This window comes from Mobula birostris, chromosome 2 (assembly GCF_030028105.1).
Source record: "Mobula birostris isolate sMobBir1 chromosome 2, sMobBir1.hap1, whole genome shotgun sequence".
NCBI classification, from domain to species: Eukaryota; Metazoa; Chordata; class Chondrichthyes; order Myliobatiformes; family Myliobatidae; genus Mobula; species Mobula birostris.
In genome coordinates, this window is record NC_092371.1 from 42,596,161 (window position 1) to 42,616,400 (window position 20,240).

Genomic DNA, 20,240 nt, shown 5'->3' on the forward strand with positions numbered 1-20,240 from the left:
TTTCATGTTTCCACCCATACATTGAAGTGGAAAGATCTGTCATCTGTCACAAAACAGTTTCAGTCCAACTACGAGCACATGATAATTGTTTTTTTTTCCCCTTCTCTATTTAAAGGAACACTCTGCTGACATCAGGAGACCTGTCTGGGCGACCTCATGAGTGACTATAGATGTCCAAACTCATTCCAAAGTCCACATTGTACTAAAAGAAAAAAGGTGTTTTTTTTCCCCTTTTAGATACCGAGATACTCATTCAAGCACACATCAATCCAACTCCATGACTTGCTCTCAAGGGAAACGATCCTCCAGTTTCATGTGGTGAGACACAAACTCAAGAGATTCAAAAGCACACAGAGTCCAGAATAATGATTAGTGATAGCTTGAAATCTCTCTTGTACACATGTATGACATTTCTCCTCCTGATCAGACCATTTTCTTTCCATGTCCTTAACAACTACATTTGTTGATCCTTTCCTGTTGAGGGATTACTGGTTAGGTGCATAGCTGGAGCTGGAGACAGATGTGGATATGCATTGAAACCAGTGGCTGGTGTGTTTAGGATTCGCATGGTTAGTTGTGTGGTTGAGGTTGGGCACTCATGTGGCATTGTTATGTGTGCACTGAGAATTGGGAACTGGCATGGATATTTGTGCAAGGAGATCTGGGGACAGGGGGTCAGGGTGTGCATGGGTTCAGAAACAGGGTATTAGAGCATAGCTGGAAAGGGCAAGAAGGGACTGAAAAACCAGGAGGGAAGAAAAGGCCTACAGAGCCGTGCTCCACGTCACAGTATATTTTCCATTCCTTAAAACAAGGACCTAGGGATATCATTCCCAGATTACCCAGAAGTCCTTCATCAAGTGAAGGTGAACAGCTGTGTCTGAAGACACAAGATAAGAGCTCACCTTTCCCTTCTGAAATTTCAGGGCCCATTTGGGGTTGGGCTTAGATCTTCAGGACTCTGCAGTGCCAGATCCAAGTGCTCAGAGCCCAAGCCAGTGCTAGGCAGAGGTTCCTACAGCCTTGGCCGTATTAAGTCAAGTTCTTAGGATTCCATCTGACGTCAAACCCAGAGTAAGGCCTGTGCTTTACACCAGGCCTTACTCTAGATTTTGCAGCAGTAACTACCTTGGGCACAAGGGACCAGTCTAGCCTTGAACACCAAGGACCAGCCTCGACATAGCCACTGAGGTATTTGGGGTTCAGCTTATGATGGTGTTGAGGGAGGAAATGCAGCTAGCTCTCTGATTTTTGGATTGGCAGTTAAAATGTGAATGTGGCTTTTTGAAGGAATGTTTTAATATTTTTTTTCTAAATGGCTTGGAGCATTGGCTTTACACTTTAATGGTCAAATTTCTGAAATAGTTAAACTGGCAAACTTGAATTATATTTTTTGCCTTTGACTTATGTAATATTATATCACACAAAGTTTTCAGTTGTTGGAGACATATTGTATCACTGAAGCCATTCTGCTTTCAAGTTTTCAATTATACAGTGGTGCTTCTTGTGGTCCTATTCAGAACCTGGACTTTATTTCTGGATTTTGATAACCTTAGCAAGAAGCCATGCTTGGAAGCTATTTTGAGTATGTCGCTATATAAACAACATAGAATCACAAAGGATTCAGCATCTTTATTGGGTAGTAAGCTTTCTTAAAATCCAGCAGTCCCAGGCAAAGTGTGAATTGAATTGTTGCATATACCTTACGCATTTGCCAAAGTGAACGGAATATATTTAGCATAGTGTTACACATATACACATTATAGCACAATCTATTTAGCACAATATTGCGTATAATTTCCTTTCAGTATTTGAAATTCGCAACGGAAGCTATGGAGGTCTATTGCAGTTGGCTGACACGTGGCCTTTTATGAGCTGAAGTTCCCATTTAAAGAGATCAGGAGAAAAGTGTAAGTAGACAGACTGATTTTCTATTTTTGAATCTTTATGGAAGAACCAATATGATTATAATTATTCAGCTGCCATTTTGAGAGGAAAAGTTACTTTAAAAAATTGTGGAGGTACAAAATAGAATCTTTGGTGTGCTCTTGAGTCTCTGGTTAGCAAAGTTGACATGCTAATTTATGAGATGAATTGGTTGTCCTCTTTACCTCTCACGATCACCCTCCTATCAGAAAGGCAATGAAGCTTGCTTCGTTGAACAGTTTCTGCTGCTTAGGGTGACACCCTGTCTGGCTGACAGCTGGCTCCCTCAGGCTGATATGGCTGCCACCACATCCATTCCTCCCATCTACGTGGCTGAAGCCAAAACTAAAACAGAAACTGCTAGAAATACTCAGCAGCTCAGGTCACGACTGTGGGAAGAGAAACACAGTTAATGTTGGGAAGACAAAAGAATCTTGTAAAGCAGTAGGGAGAGTGGAAGAGGCGGGTGTCTCTAATAGAGCAAATTTGGGGTGACCATGGAGATAAATGCTAAACAAGGCCATCTGGTCAATGAGTAAACACGAGCAGTTAGAGGGTGAGATATGGAGAAAAGAAACTAGACAAAGGAAAGAGGAAGCTGTGAAATGCAGTACAGGAAGATAAACCCAACAAGTTGGGCTGGGCGTGACCTTCACTTCCAGAGAGAGAAAAAAAGAAGGGGGGAGAAGAACTGATCAAATATAATTGATGGAGGACTGTTATAAAAGAGGGGTCAAGTTACCTGATGTTATTAAGCCCAGGCACAGAGAGAAAATGAGGTGCTTGTGTTATACTTCACTGTGGCAATACAGGAACCTCAGATCAGTAGACCAGGGTCAGAGAGGGAGGAGGAATTGGAAGACAGGATCACTCAGACCTGAAACATTGTCACCCATGCCAAGATACTGTGAAAACCTTATTCTGCATATTGTTTTTCAGATCAAATCAGTAAATAGCGCATTGAGCTTGAGTAAGGTAAACAATAACAGTAGCAAAATGAGGTGTACAAGCTACCAAAACAGTGCAATGCAGGTAAATGATAAAGTGCAAGATTATACCGAGGTAAATTGTGAGGCCAAGAGTCCACCTTATTGCACAAGAGGTCAGTTCAAGCATCTGATAACAATGGGATGGAAGCTGTCCTTGAGCCGGGTAGTAAGCCCAATGGGAATGGTGAGAAAAGATAATGTCTGGGGTGGGTGGGGTCTTTGATTATGTTGGCTGCTTTACTGAGGCGAAAAGAAGTATAGACAGATTCCATGGAAGACTCCTTGTGTCTTTATGAAGGGTCTCTGCCTGCAATGTCATCTGCTTATTCCCCTCCATAGATGCTGCCAGACCTGCTGAGTTCCTCCAGCACTTTGTATGTGTTACCCATGCAAAGGGTAAGCTGATCCCTGCGATGTGCTGAGGTGGTTTTAGATTTTTTTTTAGATTAGATTATGAGGACACGCAGTCCTCTTTTATTGTCATTTAGTAATGCATGTATTAAGAAATGATACAATATTCCTCCGGTGTGATATCACAGAAACACAGGACAGACCAAGACTGAAAAACTAACGAAAACCACAAAATTATAACATATAGTTACAACAGTGCAACAATACCATAACTTGAAGAACAGGCCATGGTCACAGTAAAAAAGTTCAAAGTCTCTCGAAAGCCCCACATCTCACGCAGACAGGAGAAGGAAAAAAACTCTCCCTGCCATGCCCGACCACAGTCCGACTCTGAATCGTCTGAAAACTTCGAGCTCCGATCAGCCCCCTGACACCGAGTACCGAGCACCATCTCTGCCAAACGCTTCAACCCCAGCCTTGGTCGTCAGCAGCAGGCAAAGCAGGGGATTTTGGGGCCTTCCCTCTGGAGATTCTCGATCGCACAGTAGCAGCGGCAGGAAACCGGGCATTTCAGAAATATCTCCAAATGTTCCTCTGTGCCTTCTCACGTCTGTCTCCATCAAATCAGAATGTGCACAGCATCCTACTTACAAATACAATATCATTTCACCGGAGAGCTGCGCACACTGCGTTGCGCCGCCATCTTCTCTCTGCAGTTTTATTGCGATCACATGCAGAGCAGTTGCCATACGAAGATGCTATGCATCCAGACAGGATGCTTTCCATGGTGCACTGATAAAAATTGTTAAGAGTGGAAGGGGAGATTTCTTAGCCATGACATTAATGTGTTTGGACCAGGACAGGCTATTGGTGACCTAGGAACTTGAAACTGTCAATGCTGTCAATCTCAACAGCATTAATATAGACAGGACCATGTGCATCACCCCCTTCTTGAAGTCAATAACCAGCTCTTTTGTTTTGTTGACGTTGAGGGAAAGGTTGTTGTCATATTCTAAGCTCTCTTTCTCCTTCCTGTTCTCTGACTCATTGTTATCTGAGATGTGGCCTGCTACAGATATGCCATCTGAAAACTATAGATTGAGTTAGAGCAGAACTTAGCCACACAGACATAAGCATACAGGTAGCAGAGTAGAGAATTGAGTACACATCTATGTGGAGCAACAGTGTTTAGAATAACTGTGGCGGAGGTGTTGTTGCATATTCTTAACAATTGTGGTCAGTTGGTCAGAAAGTCAAGAATACAGTTACAGAGGGAGGCATGAACTCCCAGGGTCCAGAGCTAAGTGATGAGTTTGCTTGAAATAATAGCATTGAAGAGAGAACATAGTCCATAAACAATAGTCTGGCATAGGTGTCTTTACTGTCCAGATGCTCCAGAGGTAAGTTTAGGGCCAGGGAGATGGCATCCACAGCAGACTTGTTTCAGTGGTAAGCAAATTGCAATGAGTTAAAGTTGTCTGGAAGGATGGAGTTGATGCAAGCCATGAGCAGGCTCTCAAAGCATTTCACGATGGTAGATGTTAGAGCCATAGGTTGCAGTCATTAAAGCATGTTATCCTGTTTTTATTGGGTACTGGTATGACAGTGGTCTTCTTAAAGCAGGAGGGAGCTACAGTCCTGAAGCTGTTCGTTGATGTTGCCAATGCTTAAAGCAATTTATATGAGTAGTGCTTAATATTAAATTTCATACAATGCAAAGGGTGAATTAATATCAGCTTTCCTCCTGACCTGTAGTATCATGGACAGATGGCTGGGTAAGGTATGGAATTGGATGGAGGGTGGGTAGGGCATGCAGCAAAGCATGCACCTATTGCCCATTTTAATCATCCTTAACCTGAGTGGCATGCCAGTCCATTTCAGAAGGCAGGCAAAGATTTTTGGCTAAGAATCAGCCCAGATTTATTTAAAGCTAATTTTTTACCTTTAATTGATCAGATTAAACTGTTATTTACCAAATGGTCGCCAATCTCTTTGTCTTTGATTGGTCGGATTAATGCTATTAAGATGATCATTTTGCCTAAATTTTTGTATATATTCCAATCAGTTCCAATTTTCATCCCAAAATCTTTTTTTGATAATGTAGATTCAAAAATTTCCTCATATATTTGGCAGAATAAAAATCCTAGGTTAGGTAAAAGGTATTTACAGAAGTCTAAAAAGGAGGGGAGGCTTGCCCTCCCGAATTTTAGATTCTATTATTGGGCAATTAATATTCGATATTTAAAATTTTGGTTACGAGATCTGGACGTATCTTTAAATCCTCATTGGGTAAATCTTGAATCTAATTCATTACAAGGGCTTTCCTTGGGTTCGGTTTTAGGAACTTCACTTCCTTTTACTTCTTTTAAATTATATAAACAAATGAATAACCCAATAGTTAAGCATACTTTACGTATATGGTTTCAAGCCCTATCTTGTCAAACTTTCTTTTTCAACCTTCCACGATGGATCAAGCTTACTCTGATTGGAAAATTAAAGGTATAATATCTTTTCGCGATTTATTTATGGATAATTGTTTTATGTCTTTTGATCAACTTTCTAATAAATATAACTTACCCAGATCTCACTTTTTTAGATATTTACAGATTAGGAACTTTTTAATTACTGTTTCCCCTAATTTCCCACATCCATATCCAACGGATATTTTGGAAAAAATTTTAGATTTAAATCTCTCTCAGAAAAGTGTTGTAGCAATCATATATGATATAATTTTGAATTTATGTCCTGATGCTTCTAATAAAATTAAAGCTGACTGGGAAAGAGAACTTGAGATTAATATACCGACTGAAAAATGGGAAAAAATTCTTCAGTTAGTGAATTCATCCTCTGTGTGTGTTAAGCATAGGTTAATACAGTTCAAAGTAGTACACAGGACTCATATGTCCAAAGATAAACTATCTCGCTATTACTCTTATATTAATCCAATATGTGACAGATGTCATTTCGAGATAGCTTCTCTAACCCACATGTTTTGGTCATGTCCCCTGTTGCAGAAATATTGGAAAGATATTTTTGATATTATTTCAACGGTTTTAAATATAGACTTACAACCGCATCCAATTACTGCTAGTTTTGGACTACCAATGATAGATTTAAATAATTTGACCTCTTCATCACGAAGAATGATTGCATTTCTTACTTTAGTGGCTAGAAGGTCTATTTTGTTGAATTGGAAAGAGATTAACCCTCCTAAGGTATTTCATTGGTTTTCACAAACTATGCTGTATTTGAATTTAGAGAAAATTAGAAGTGCAGTTTATGACCCTTCCATCAAGTTTGAAAAAACTTGGAGGCCATTCATTCAGCATTTTCACTTAATGTGATATCTTTATTTCCAAACTTATTTTATTTCTCTGTATTGTTGTTGGAGGGGAATGGAGTCGTCGGCACTAAGGTTTTCTTCTTTTTCATTTTTAAGTTTTTAGATTTGCCCAAGTCTTTTAGTTTAGTTGATTAATTTTGTCTTTCTTTTGGGTTGGGATTTTTTTTTTGGTTTTGTTTTTTTTTCATGTTTTTTTTTGATTTGTATTATCCGTTGTTAGTTTTATATGATTGGGAGCTTTGTCAAACTTCAATATTGGACTTTACGTTTACTGTTTGTAAGTGTAACAATTTATCTCCTATTATCTGTATCATTGCTAAGTTGTGTTTATATATTCTAAAATTAATAAAAAGAGTGAAAAAGAATTAGCCCATACAATCCCTTAAGTAAAATTATTAAAGGAAATATATTTTGTGGCAATATTATGGTTTCATGGTCACCATTACAAACACTGACATTTTGTTCCAGATATATTTAATTAATTAACAATATGTAACCTTCCCAGCTGCTATGTTTCCAGTAATGTAACCACATTACCCTCGGTAGGAAACTATATCTGGTCATGGAGTTCAAGAACATATCTCCCATTGAGAAGAGTGCATGAGGCATCTGTCGTCCACTTTGTTACTCATACCTGCTACTTGGTTTAACAACAATTGCATTTTCAGAGCAGGAGAGGAATTCCATTGCAATTTGTTGAATCAATCTTGGTGATAGATTTTGATGCATTAGATTCTTCTGTGCTAGAGTTGGTGATAGTACTAACACCTTAAGGCTGATTTATACTTCTGCATCAACTCGACGTTGTAAGTACTGTGTCGCTGCGAACCCTACACAGAGCCTACGCAGATCCCTACACCATAGTCTGACGCACCCCTCCCCAAAATGTAACTACACGTCGCGGCAACGCAGACCGAACAACTGTGATTGGTCCACTTGATAGCATCGCATTTCCTCCGACGCTGCAATAGCTTCCCATTGGGCGACTGAAGGGCAGGGAAGGAACTCTGGCTGCAATGCTTTCCGTAAAGCTTTACAGACCTCCGAAATTATGGAGGACACATTTCGCTTTTACGAAAAAAGATGCTCGCTTTAAACTTGTTTACCCCTGGAATGACTACAATGACCATGATGCCTTGTGCGGGCAGGTGTGTGTGCGCATGCGCGACGTGCCCAAATTGCAGAGTGACGCAGACACACCAACGCACAAGCATAAATGTTCACAACACACATAGGCCACTTGTGTAGGTTATGGCGTCTAGTTGACGCACAAGTATAAATCAGCCTTTATGGTTAAAAATCAAACATTTCTGACTTGGAAAAGGCTCTTCTGACTACTATTTTTTTTTAGGTTATGAGGACATGCAGTCCTCTTTTATTGTCATTTAGTAATGCATGCATTAAGAAATGATACAATGTTCCTCCAGTGTGATATCACAGAAACACAAGACAGACCAAGACTGAAAAACTGACAAAAACCACATAATTATAACATATAGTTACAACAGTGCAAGCAATACTGTAATTTGATAGAAGAACAGACCATGGGCATGGTAAAAAAAGTTTCAAAGTCTCTCAAAAGTCCCAACATCTCACGCAGATGGTAGAAGGAAGAAAACTCTCCCTGCCATGAGCTTCCAGCGCTGCAAACTTGCCGATGCAGCATACTGGAAGCACCTGACCACAATCCGACTCTTAGTCCGTCCAAAAACTTCAAGCCTCCAACACCGAGCACCATCTGTGCCGAGCGCTTCGACCCCAACCCCAGCCCCCAGCAACAGGCAATGCCGAGGATTTTGGGGCCTTCCCTCTGGAGATTCTCGATCGCACAGTAGCAGCAACAGCAAACCGGGCATTTCAGAAGTTTCTCCAGATGTTCCTCTGTTTCCATCAAATCAGGATTGTGCATGGCCCCTATTTAACAAACACAATATCATTTCACCGGAGAGGCTGCGTGCACTGCGTCGCGCCGCTATCTTCTCCTCCTTCCATTCAATATCCACTCTAGGCCAAAGTGGTTCTGTTCAGGTGACTTCCTAGCCCATGGGCAGTACCCCTGATGGTTGTGGCTCTTTTCACTGTAATGAGAGTCTCTCCTTTAACCACCATTGAGGCAGTGATATTCAGATTCTCTTGACCCTTTGGGTAAAAGTACCCTTCCTGGTTTCTAATTCCTTCTACCAAATGGATGTCACAATGATGCCGCTAGCAGAGCAACTGCCAATCTGTTCTAGCACCAGAATTCAAACCTGATCTCTGGTACTGTCTGAGTGGAGAATCTACTTGTGACTGGGTGGGCTTCTTCCAGGTGCTCTGGTTTCCTTCAACATCCCAAAGAGCTGAGGGGTTGGTGGGCCAGTCTGAATTATCCATGGTGTGTAGGTCACTGCACAATCTGGAGGAGCTGATGAGAATATGGGGGTAATAAACTGGATTAAATTAGGATTAATACAAAGGAGTACAATAGTCAGTATGGATTTGAAGGGCACAAAGACTGATTCTGAGCTGTCTCTCTCAATGGCTCTCTGAGAGTTAACTAAAATCCGTACTCCTCGTTATTACCCATTATGCCAAGGGATTTACGGGCCACTGGGACCCCATCTCACTATGTGTAGGTTCAGCCTCTGACTTGTAATCATTTTCAATATCTGAGGTGGAACTACATGAATGATGTTGAGCAACAATGTTCCTTCATCGTCTTCCTGTTCCCCACCACTGTCTGGACTGGGTTGTCATTCTAGTTCTATTGAAGGGGAAAGCATATGAGTAGAATTGTAATGAGATAAGGAGGGAAAATGCTTACACCAACTGCAGCTTGTAAATTGGTGGAGTTGTAAAATAAAAGGGAAATGGGATGGAAGGGGAAGTGTAAAGAATGAGGATCCCATGATGTTCCATCACTTCAGCCTCGCTGCTGCCTGTGGCCTCATCAGATGCTAATCCAATGATTGTGAGCAACCTCTGCTCCACATGGTTGTGGTCATGCATTTTAGAAGCAGCTTATTCAAATATGCACTATCTTAAGTTGCAAGAGACAGGGAAGTGTGTGAGTCTGTGTTTAGGTTATGTTCTTGTGAATGACTGACTGAATATGCATTTGGGCAAGAGGCTTCTGAGGCTAAGTCTGTGATGGTGAGTTGAACTGATGGATGGGAAGAATGAGCTCTGACCGAAAAATATCTCAGGTAGATGGAGAAGTAAGCAGTGAAAAGGGCTTATAGAGTCCATGATGGCATGTGACATTGACCATGATTACACTTACCTCGCCAGTACAAGAGAGGTCAATGAGGTTTTAATCATATTGCATGCACAACCTCAGGCCTGATTTCTGACCCTTAGCTGCAACAGCCAAGCTGCCCCAGTTCCCTGAAAAAAGATCCTATCCTTCCTCTCCTTCCATCCATCTTCCAACACCTCAAAATCAAAGCAATACAGGGGCCACTTAGCCCTTTCAGAGCTAATATCTCAATTCCCCAATTTCCCATGACAGCTTCATTTGTAAACACATGATAGTCATAACTATCTCCCCATAAAAGGTGCAATCGAAGTATTTAAAAACTAAATCATATTGGTAGGTAGTGATTTCTATTTCCATGATTGAAAGTGCATTTTCTGGGAAAAACAATTTCTAGGTTGTTGATCACTCTGGACCCCAACTGGGCAAGAGAAAAATGCATTAAGTTACATTATTCCTTATGTAGTGCTTTTTTTGTGGTGTTGTAGGGAGAATTACCCCTTCATACCATATCCCTAGACTGGAGTCCTTCTAAAGCAGGGTTTCCCAACCTAGGTTTCATGTACCCAGTGCTTATTGGCATTGGTCCATGGCATAAAAAAGATTGGGAACCCCTGTGAAAGTAAGTCTCCGCACTCTCCCTTCCTTCTACATAAGGTAGCGTAATGGTCAGTGCGAGGCCATTACAGCTGGGGGCATTCCAGAGTTCAGAGTTTAATTCCGATGTTGTCTGTAAGGAGTTTGCACGTTCTCCAGGTACTCCGGTTTATGTTACTTATTATTTATTGAGATACAGTGTGGAATAGGCCCTTCTGGCCCTTCAAACCAGGCTGTCCAGCAACCCCCAATGTAACCCTAGCCTAATCAGAGGACAATTTACAATGACTAATCAACCCACGAACTTGTACGTTCTTAGAGCATGGGAGGAAACCAGAGCACCCGGAGAAACCCCACCAGGACTGCCTACAGATGCTGTCAGAATTAAATTCCAATCTCTGACACCCTGAGCCGCAATAATGTGGTGCTAGCCACTACACTACCACATCATTGTAAAATATCCTGTGATTAGGCTCGTGTTAAATAGGTGGATTCCTGAGCAGTGTGGCTTGTAGGGCAGCAAGGGTCTGTTCCCTGCTGTATTTCTAGTTAAATGAAACAGACACCCTTCACCTAAGGACCAGCTCGTACCCCTGCCCCTTAATCACACTTGGCTCCCACAGTCAGCTCAAGCCCCAAGTGTCACTGCTGATAATCCACTCCCTTCTGATTGTGATCCCTGTATCCAGTTTCAGGGATTATGAAAGTCAGACCCCTGGATCTCTGGAAATGCTTTTTGACTTGAGGGCAAATGGACGTAGAATTCTACTGAAGTAAATGGATGGACCCTTCCTCTGGTATACAGCTGAACTTACAATTTATATCATCAGCATTGTGCTGGGAGGTTGAAGTTGAAAGTACTTGAATTGTTCAATATTTAATACAAAATTAATTATTCTTTGAGTGACAAACACAAGAAAATCTGTAGATCTGCAGGCAACACGCACAAAATGCTGGAGGAACTCAGCAGGTCAGGCAGCATCTCTGGAAAGGAATAAACAGTCGATGTTTCAGGCCAAGACCCTCCGTCAGGACTGGAAAAAAAAGATGAAAAGTCAGAGTAAGAGGGTGGGGGGAAGGGAGGAAGAAGTACAAGGTGGGAGGTGATAGGTGAAGCCAGGGGAAGGGGAGGTGGGATGAAGTAAAGAGCTGGGAAGTTGACTGGTGGAAGAGATAAGGGTGGGGGAGAGGGAAATCTGATAGGAGGGGGCAGAAGACCATGAAAGAAAGGGAAGGAGGAGCAGCACCAGAGGGAGGTGATGGGCAATAAGGAAAAAGGTAAGCGAGAGTAATAGGAATAGGGAATGGTGAAGGGGAGAGAGGGGTGTTGCAATTACCAGAAGTTCAAGAAATTGGTGTCCATGCCACCAGGTTGTAGCCTACCCAGATGGAATACAAGGTGTTGCTCCTCCAGTTTCGGTGTGCGCTCATTGTGGCAGTAGAGGAGGTCATGGACTTACATGTTGGAATGGGAATGGGGAGTCGAATTAAAATGGGTGGCTACCAGGATAACCCACTTTTTCTGGAGTACAGAGCATAGGTACTTGGTGAGGCAGTCTCCCAGTCTACGCCAGGTCTCAACAATACACAGGAGACCACACCGGAAGCACCGGATACAGTAGATGACCTCAACAGACACACAAGTGAAGTTTCGCCTCACCTGAAAGGACTGCTTGGGGCCCTGAGTGGTAGTGAGGGAGGAGGTGTAGGGGGAGGTGTGGCACTTGTGAGGGACATTAGTGGAGTGGGGGAGGAATGAGTAGACAATGGAGTCGCGTAGGGATTGATCCCTGAAGAAAGCTGAAAATTGGGGGGATGGAAAGATGTGTTTTGTGGTGCAATGCTGTGGGAGATGGCGGAAGTTACAGAAAATTATGTGCTGGACACAGAGGCTAATGTGGTGGTAGGTGATCCCTCACCCTGAGATTGCGGTAGGAAGCTGGGGTGGGGGCAGACATGCACAAAATGGAAGAGATGTGGGTGAGGGAAGCGTTGATGGTGGAGGAAGGAAAGCCTATTTCTTTGAAGAAGAAGGATGTCTCATGAGTTCTGGAATGAAAAACCTCACCTTGAGAGCAGATGCAGCAGAGACAGAGGAACTGAGTGAAGGTGAAGGGGGTGGCATTTTTACAAGTGACAGGGTGGGAAGAGGTATAGTCCGGGTAACTGCGGAAATGAATGGCTTTATAAAAGGTATTGGTGGATAGACTGTCTCCAAAGATGGAGACAGAGCGATTGAGAAAGGGAAGGGAGGTGTTGGAAATTGACCAAGTAAATTTGAGAGCAGGGTGGAAGTTCTTTGGGTGACCCTTACCTAGTCATCTGTGATATATTTGAGGAATTCCTGGAGTTCATTGGTGTTCAACAGGTGACTGAATGTCTATAATTATTACAGCTAGTTTCAGAAAGGGTATGTGCAATATACAGTGCAAAACCTTCACTTAGATATTTGCTTTTTTAGATTAGTTGTTAGGCTAATTTTGAATTGCAAGCTGTGTATTTAAAGAAACATCTAGCATTTGGTACGTAATTATTCCCTTGACTCATAACTGACCAGTTATCTGTTTTAAAAACACTTGGCAACCATTCAAGCAATGCTGGTTTATGTTTTTTAAAAGTACTACTTGCAATGGTCTGGATTACTTATCATATGTGATCCTTTGATGAATTTGCAGCTTTGGGCCCCGATTCATAATTTCTATGGTTGTGGAATGCTTGCTTCCTTTTCTTTCTCTTCAGCAGGAGAAATTGAGGAATATTTACAGGGCTGAGTGCTCTAGCATCGGTAAATGAAAGGACAGTATTAAATTCAGGAGCAATCTGTTCAAATTCCTCTCACCTGGTGGAGATAATATTATTAAAACTAACCCTTAAAGAAATTAAGAATTGAAGTTGTTGTCTACAAATAGTTATTGCCTCCTACTTATACAGTGTTATTGTTGCTCTTAATATCACCCAAAATATTCTTTCAGGTCAAGTTTAATCCCACTTACTTCCTGAGAATTGCGTTTTGCTCACTAAAATCCCCTTAAGTGGCAAACAATCTTACTCTTCATAAATTTATCCTCATTCATTTTCCAATGGTTTTGACACCCTCTATCCTATTCTATAGAACTTGGGGGGGGGGGGGGGGCGGGGGAACGGTGGTTCAGCAGTTAGTGCAGCTCACTCATAGCTCAGTGACCTTGTTTTGATCTTGACTTTGGGTGCTATCTGACCCAATTTTCTCCTGTGACTATTTGTCTTTCCACTGCTGTATCCCAAAGTTATGCCAGTAGGTTATTATGCTGCTTGAGATTTTACGCAAAGATCCAAAAGAGAGAATAAGTTTCAGGGCAATAAGAGGGGAAGTAAGAAGAGGGAATAGAACTCATGAGATTGTATTCTTGTAAGTTCGGTGTGGAACCAAAGACTGAATGGCCTCTATTAGTATCATACTTCATACTTAGTGCTCAGTTGCTTCCACTTATCTAGAAAACTATTGGTTGTATAGAAAGATAAATTTGGCCAGATAAATTATTTCCTACCATCTTGTTAATGATCTGTTGCATCAGTGCACATTAGATAATTTTTATTTCATGTTTTGTTGTGTGACCAGAGACTGGATTTCCATGTTGTATCCATATTAACGGCTTGCTCTGCAGATGGTATAGCACTCTTCATTAGAACATAAGTAAACCAAAAAAAATTGCTGTGTAAGCATCGATGTACTTTTGCTTGACCTTAGTTGTGCTTGTTCTGTGAGTGAGTGATGATTAATAACTGGAATTTTCCAGGACAAATTGAGTGTATTGGCACAGAACATTGCCAATAAATTCCCTCTTAAACTTTGTTTACTCTGTTGTGTTTCTAGCCAATTCAATCCAGTTTTTCTCTTAGTTACTTTTAATCCTCATGTCGTTATGAAGAAAAGGCTGGAAATAATGCTTCTGTCTTTTTGAGACTGGAACCCACAGCCTGGATTCACTATTGCAGTTAAACCTATCCACACAAACTCTTCACATGCAGAGCACTAATCTCACTGGCTTTCTATGCCCTCAAACTGACCAGCAAGGTCTCATCAGCATCTAGTCTGCATTATTTGCTGACCTGACACAAATTGCTGCAGAATTTGACATAAAGCAGAGGTGTGACAGGCCTTTGCATTCCCTCAAGGTAAACTTACTAGGTACCACTACATTCAGATTCAAGTACAAGCTATTTTCTTTTGCCATTGAAGAAGGACATTCTGACCACCAATTGTATAGAAACTCATTTTTGCCATTCCATTTATTTCCCTGTAATCTCTTCTCTTTCACATCCCAATAATGCCTTCCTGATTCTCCTACTACCCGTCTACACTATGGATAGTTTATAATAACCAATTAACCTAACAAACGGTATATCTTTGTGAAGTGGGAGCAAACTGGAGCACTGGGGGAATTCCATGCAGTCACAGGAAGAAGATGCAAACTTCACAGAATATTAGAAATGAGTGAGACTGTTCTACTACCTGTGCACAATTGGGCAGGTCTGACAGTTAATGTATTGTTAAATTAAAGCACATTAAAAAAATCTTAGAAATAACTTTAAAACACTGACAGAATTTTAAAAATGCTTCGGGCAATGTCATCAAAATACATTAAAATGCAATTTATATTAAGAGCTACTAGTTTGTTTGCAAAGAGCACTTATCTACTGTATATTCATATTGAGACTCCAAGCTCCTGCTACAGATTAATGCCTAGAAACTGGAGCTCAGTGCCGAGAAACTAAGGAGAGTGCTGTGTGTTACACCCGCAGAAATATGGAAATTGGTAAAGGGAAAAAAAATCCAGGTAAGAAATAACCTGGTTTATTTTCACAGGTGTAATCAGTTGTGAAACTTTTATCTGCACATTTCTTAAAAGCAGCATAGTGCGACGTTACAAACATTGAATCATAGAATCAGAATCAGAATCAGGTTTATTATCATTGGCGTGAAATTTGTTAATGTAGCAGCAGCACTTCAATGCAATCCACGATAGCATAGAAAAAAATAAGTAAATTAATTGCAGGAAGTATATATATATATATTAAATAGTTAAATTAAAAATAGTGCAAAAGCAGAAATAATGAAAAAAAAAGAAGTGAAGTCACATTCATAGATTCAATGTCCATTTAGTAATTGGATGGTAGAGGGGAAAAAGCTGTTCCTGAATTCTGACTGTGTGTCTTCAGGCTTCTGTACCACCTTCCTGATGGTAACAATGAGAAGAGGGCATGTCCTGGGTGATGGGAGTTCTTTAATAATCAGCGGTTAGGGGAGATGGGCCACAGATTTATGTGTCTGAACATCCTCAGATAAAAAGAGTCCAGTATCTGCCTCGGAGACAAAATCTAGATGTATGACAGTAGAGACATCATCCAGGAGAGGAATAAAGAAAATTCAGAGAGCTTTCACCAACAACTGTGAAGCTGAGGTCAGTTCATCAAGCAGCAGCATCCTATTATTCAGTGAGTGGTAGAATATGATGATTTGTATGACTTCCATCAGATGTTACATATTTACGATATGAACTGCTAAGAAATAAGTCATAGGACCATTAATTAACTGTCAGACTGAAGACAATATGTAGTATGCAGAAAGGCAATAGCTTATGTATACTGTTCACCTGGTACATCAAATTCTTGGACCATATAACATAGGAGCAGAATTGGCCATTCAGCACACTGACTCTGCTCTGCCATTCCATCATGGCTGATCCTGAATCCCACTCAACCCCAAATACCTGCCTTCTCACCATATCCTTTGATGTCCTGACTGATCAAGACATGATCAACTTCTGCCTTAAATATACCCTCGGACTTGGCCTCCACCAAAGTTTGTGGCAGAGCATTCCACAGATTCACTACCCTCTGGCTAAAAAATTTCTTCCTTACCTCTGTTCTAAAAGGTCACCCCTCAATTTTGAAGCTGTGCCCTTTAGTTCTGGATACCTCCCAGCATAGGAAACATCCTCTCCACATCCATCCTGTCTGGTCCTTTCAATATCTGGTAGGTTTCAATGAGATCCCCCACATTTCTAAATTCCAGTGAGAACAGGCACAAAGCTGCCAAACCCTCCTCATATGTTAACCCCTTCATTCCCAGAAACATCCTTGTGACCCTCCTCTGAACTCTCTCCAATGACAACACATCCTTTCTGAGACAGGGGGCCCAAAACTGCTGACAGTATTCCAAGTGCGGTCTGATGAGTGCCGTATAAAGGCACGGTGTTATATCCTTGCTTTTATATTCTTTTCCCCTTGAAATAAATGCCAATATTGTATTTGCCTTCTTTACTTTACTTTATACTTTATTGTCGCCAAACAATTGATACTAGAGCATACAATCATCACAGTGACACTTGATTCTTCTCTTTGTGTTCCCTGGAGTACAAATCGATAGTAAATGTAAAAAATTTAAATTATAAATCATAAATAGAAAATAGAAAAGGGAAAGTAAGGTAGTGCAAAAAAACCGAGAGGCAGGTCCGGATATTTGGAGGGTACGGCCCAGATCCGGGTCAGGATCCGTTCAGCAGTCTTATCACAGTTGGAAAGAAGCTGTTCCCAAATCTGGCCATACGAGTCTTCAAGCTCCTGAGCCTTCTCCCAGAGGGAAGAGGGACAAAAAGTGCATTGGCTGGGTGGGTCGTGTCCTTGATTATCCTGGCAGCACTGTACCACAGACTCAACCTGTAAGTTAACCTTCTGCAAATCTTGCATGAGGACTCTGCACCTGTGGTGTTTGAACCTTGTCCCCATTTAGATAATAGTCTGCACTATTGTTCCTTTTACCAAAATGCATTATCATACTTTTCCCAACACTGTATTCCATCTGCCACGTTTTTGCCCATTCTTTCAAATTGTCTAAGTCCTGCTGCAATCACTTGCTTCCTGAGCACTGCCTACCCCTCCACCTATCTTCGAATCATCCGCGAGCTTCGTCACAAAGCCATCAATTCTTGACTGCTTATTTCTTGGCAGATGCCCGGAAGTCTGTTGCTTCCGGTATCTAGAAACTTGAGCACAAAATCCTGCAGTGATATTCCACTGTAGAACTGGAGCATACTGCACTATTCAATCTGCCAACTTTCAGGTGAAATGCTAAATCAGTACCTCTCCACTTTCTCACCTATCGTGGAAAACGTAAAGGCATTATTTTAAAGGAGAACATCGAATGCTGATCAATACTCATCGTTTAATCAATATTACATGGAACAGATTTCTTAATCATTTTCACTTTGCTGTTTAGGGGAATTTGTTGAACACAATATAGCTGCCACATTTCTTAAAACATAATTACACTTGAGTATTGTAAAACACTTTGGAAATCCTTTCTTATTCTTTACTTTGTTTCCAGGTCCTGCTGGTATAGTAGATATTGCTCAGCCTGGCCCCCCTTTTCTGGCGTGCTGCCATGCTAAAAGCAATGGACCATAAAATGATGGAATCTATAACAAAATTGTGCAGCCCATTACTTTGTTATTAGCTTTCTAAAATAGCTCTTTGTTTAGTTCCGTCCTCGTGTCCTGTTTGAAGTTTATTTCTCAAATATCTATCACTTCTCATTCTTTGAGTTATTGAATATCCTGTATCCTAACAATCTTTTATCTCTCACAACTTCTTTCTTTTATGTGGCACTGCTAGGTGAGGTAATTTCTACCTTTCAGTCAACAATTTGCTGTCTGGTGGTAATAGTGACTCTACCATTTCCCCCCTATTTCTAACATGGTCAAACTGGAAGAGTTCTTAGTTGGAAATGTTTTTCTGTATCAATATGTTTTTCTTAGAATAATCTGGAAACACAATCTGCAATTGAGTGCATGATAATTTGTTGGAAGGAATGTTGAGACCAATTATGCTAGGGATAAATTATGCTCAGTGACACTGAAATCCGAATTATGTGCTATAGCATACTACTTCTAATTCTACAGAAATGCGAAGTGCACACAAAAAGATAGAGCCTATGAACTATTTTGTATTAATAATGCCTTTGATACTGTGCGTCAGGACAGATTGCTGTTCTATCACAGTGAAATGTAGTGATGATTTTAACACTCAGTTAAAAATGGAGCTAAAGGTTTTCACGGACCTGGGCAACTTCTTTGAGTTCATCCGCAAGACAGTTTAATCCTCTGTTGTCATGACTTTTTTTCTTCTTTTCAAGGTGGCTGGTGTCCTTTCGGAGCCCATGATCTACAGCTGCACTCAAAACACGTTATTCAAGGATGGTGGGTTCTCACTTGGGAACTCGTCGAACTTGTTTCGGGACTTCCAGGAGTGGTTTGGTAGACATACAGAGATGCAAAGTGCACACAAAAGGACAGAGTCTATGAACTTATTAAATTTAATAATGCCATTGACGCTATGTGTTGGGACAGATTGCTGACTATCACAGTTAGATGTAGTGATGACCTCAACACTCTGCTTTGCTCCAATGGCTACACTGGGGCCTAAATGTCAGATCAAGCTGTGTGATTTTTTGATGGGAAAGAAATATTGGCCGAGAAGATAATATCTTAAACATTTATTTCCTACTAGAATTTTTTGTCTGCTTCTAAGGATCACTCAAGCACCATTCTCTGCAACTTACCTCAATATCAGGGACCAATGATTTGGCCCTCGGGTGGCTCATGCTCCCATCCCTCACTTGACCTTCAGCAGTCAGCACCTGGCCAATAGGTAAATGTGAGAAATTCGTCAGAGCTGTGTGGATAAGGCCTGAGCTAAAGTCATGAAAATAAGTGGGAGGGAATGTTGCAATGAAATATTTGGACTCTGCAAGAGGATACACATAGGTTGATTGAGCAGGTGAACACTTGACAAATAGAGTTTAATGTAAGAAACTATGAGGTCATCCACTAATGTAAGAGGAATCAACAGCCAAGCTACTGGCTAAAGGGAAAGGGACTGAAAGGATGTAGAGGATACGGAAATCTAGGTGTTCTTGAGCATGAAACTCAAAACATTAGCTTGTAGACACAGCAAGTAGTTCAGAAGGCAAAGGGCTCATTAGCTTTGTTATGAGGAGGTTAGAGTTTATGAAAAGAGAAGCAAAATTTTAAAAAATGGACAGGGTATTGATGAGACCACAACAGCTGCACTGTGCACAGATTTGGTCTGTTTATTTTTAAAAAAGGACCAAACATTTGGAGCAGTCCAAAAAACGTTCACAAAGCTATTTCCTGAGATTAGAGTGTTGTCTCATGACAAAGGGCTGAAGAAGTTAAATCTGCATTCTTTAGAGTTTAGAAGAATAAAAGGTGAGTTTATTGGAACATAAAATACTCTAAGAGGAATGCTAGATTTTGAGATGTTTCCTCAAATGGTAGTGTCTTAGATAAGGGCACAAACTTACAAGATAAGGAGGTGGACATTTAAAAGTGAAGTGCATAGCAGTTTCTGCTTGCATACAGTGATAAGTCTCTGGAATTCCCCCAGGTGTGCCTCCTACTTCCCTTTCTCCCATAGTCCACTCTCCCCTTCAATCAATTCCACCTTCTCCAGCCTTTTACCTTTCCCACCCACCAGGTTTCACCTATCGCCTTCTAACTTGTCCTCCTTCTCCTCCCCCCACCTTTTTATTCTGGTGTCCTTCCCCTTCCTATCCAGTCCTGATGAAGGGTCTTGCCCCGAAACATTGACTGTTTATTGATTTTCATAGATGCTGAGTTCCTCCCACATTTTGTGTTTGTTTCTCTGGAATTCTCTACCCTAGAAAGACCATAAGATCATAAGATATAGGAGCAGAACTGGGCCATTTGGCCCATCAAGTCTGCTCCACTATTTCATC

The 20,240-nt window shown here is 41.1% G+C and overlaps 1 long non-coding RNA gene across 1 annotated transcript; it reads left to right on the top strand.

Annotated features, from left to right (window-relative positions):
• Positions 1–1,809: 1,809 nt before the first annotated feature.
• Positions 1,810–18,810, top strand: LOC140186145 (uncharacterized). Its single transcript, XR_011882793.1, has 2 exons — positions 1,810–1,910; positions 18,615–18,810. It is a non-coding gene; the product is annotated as an uncharacterized lncRNA (long non-coding RNA).
• The last annotated feature ends 1,430 nt before the right edge of the window (positions 18,811–20,240 follow it).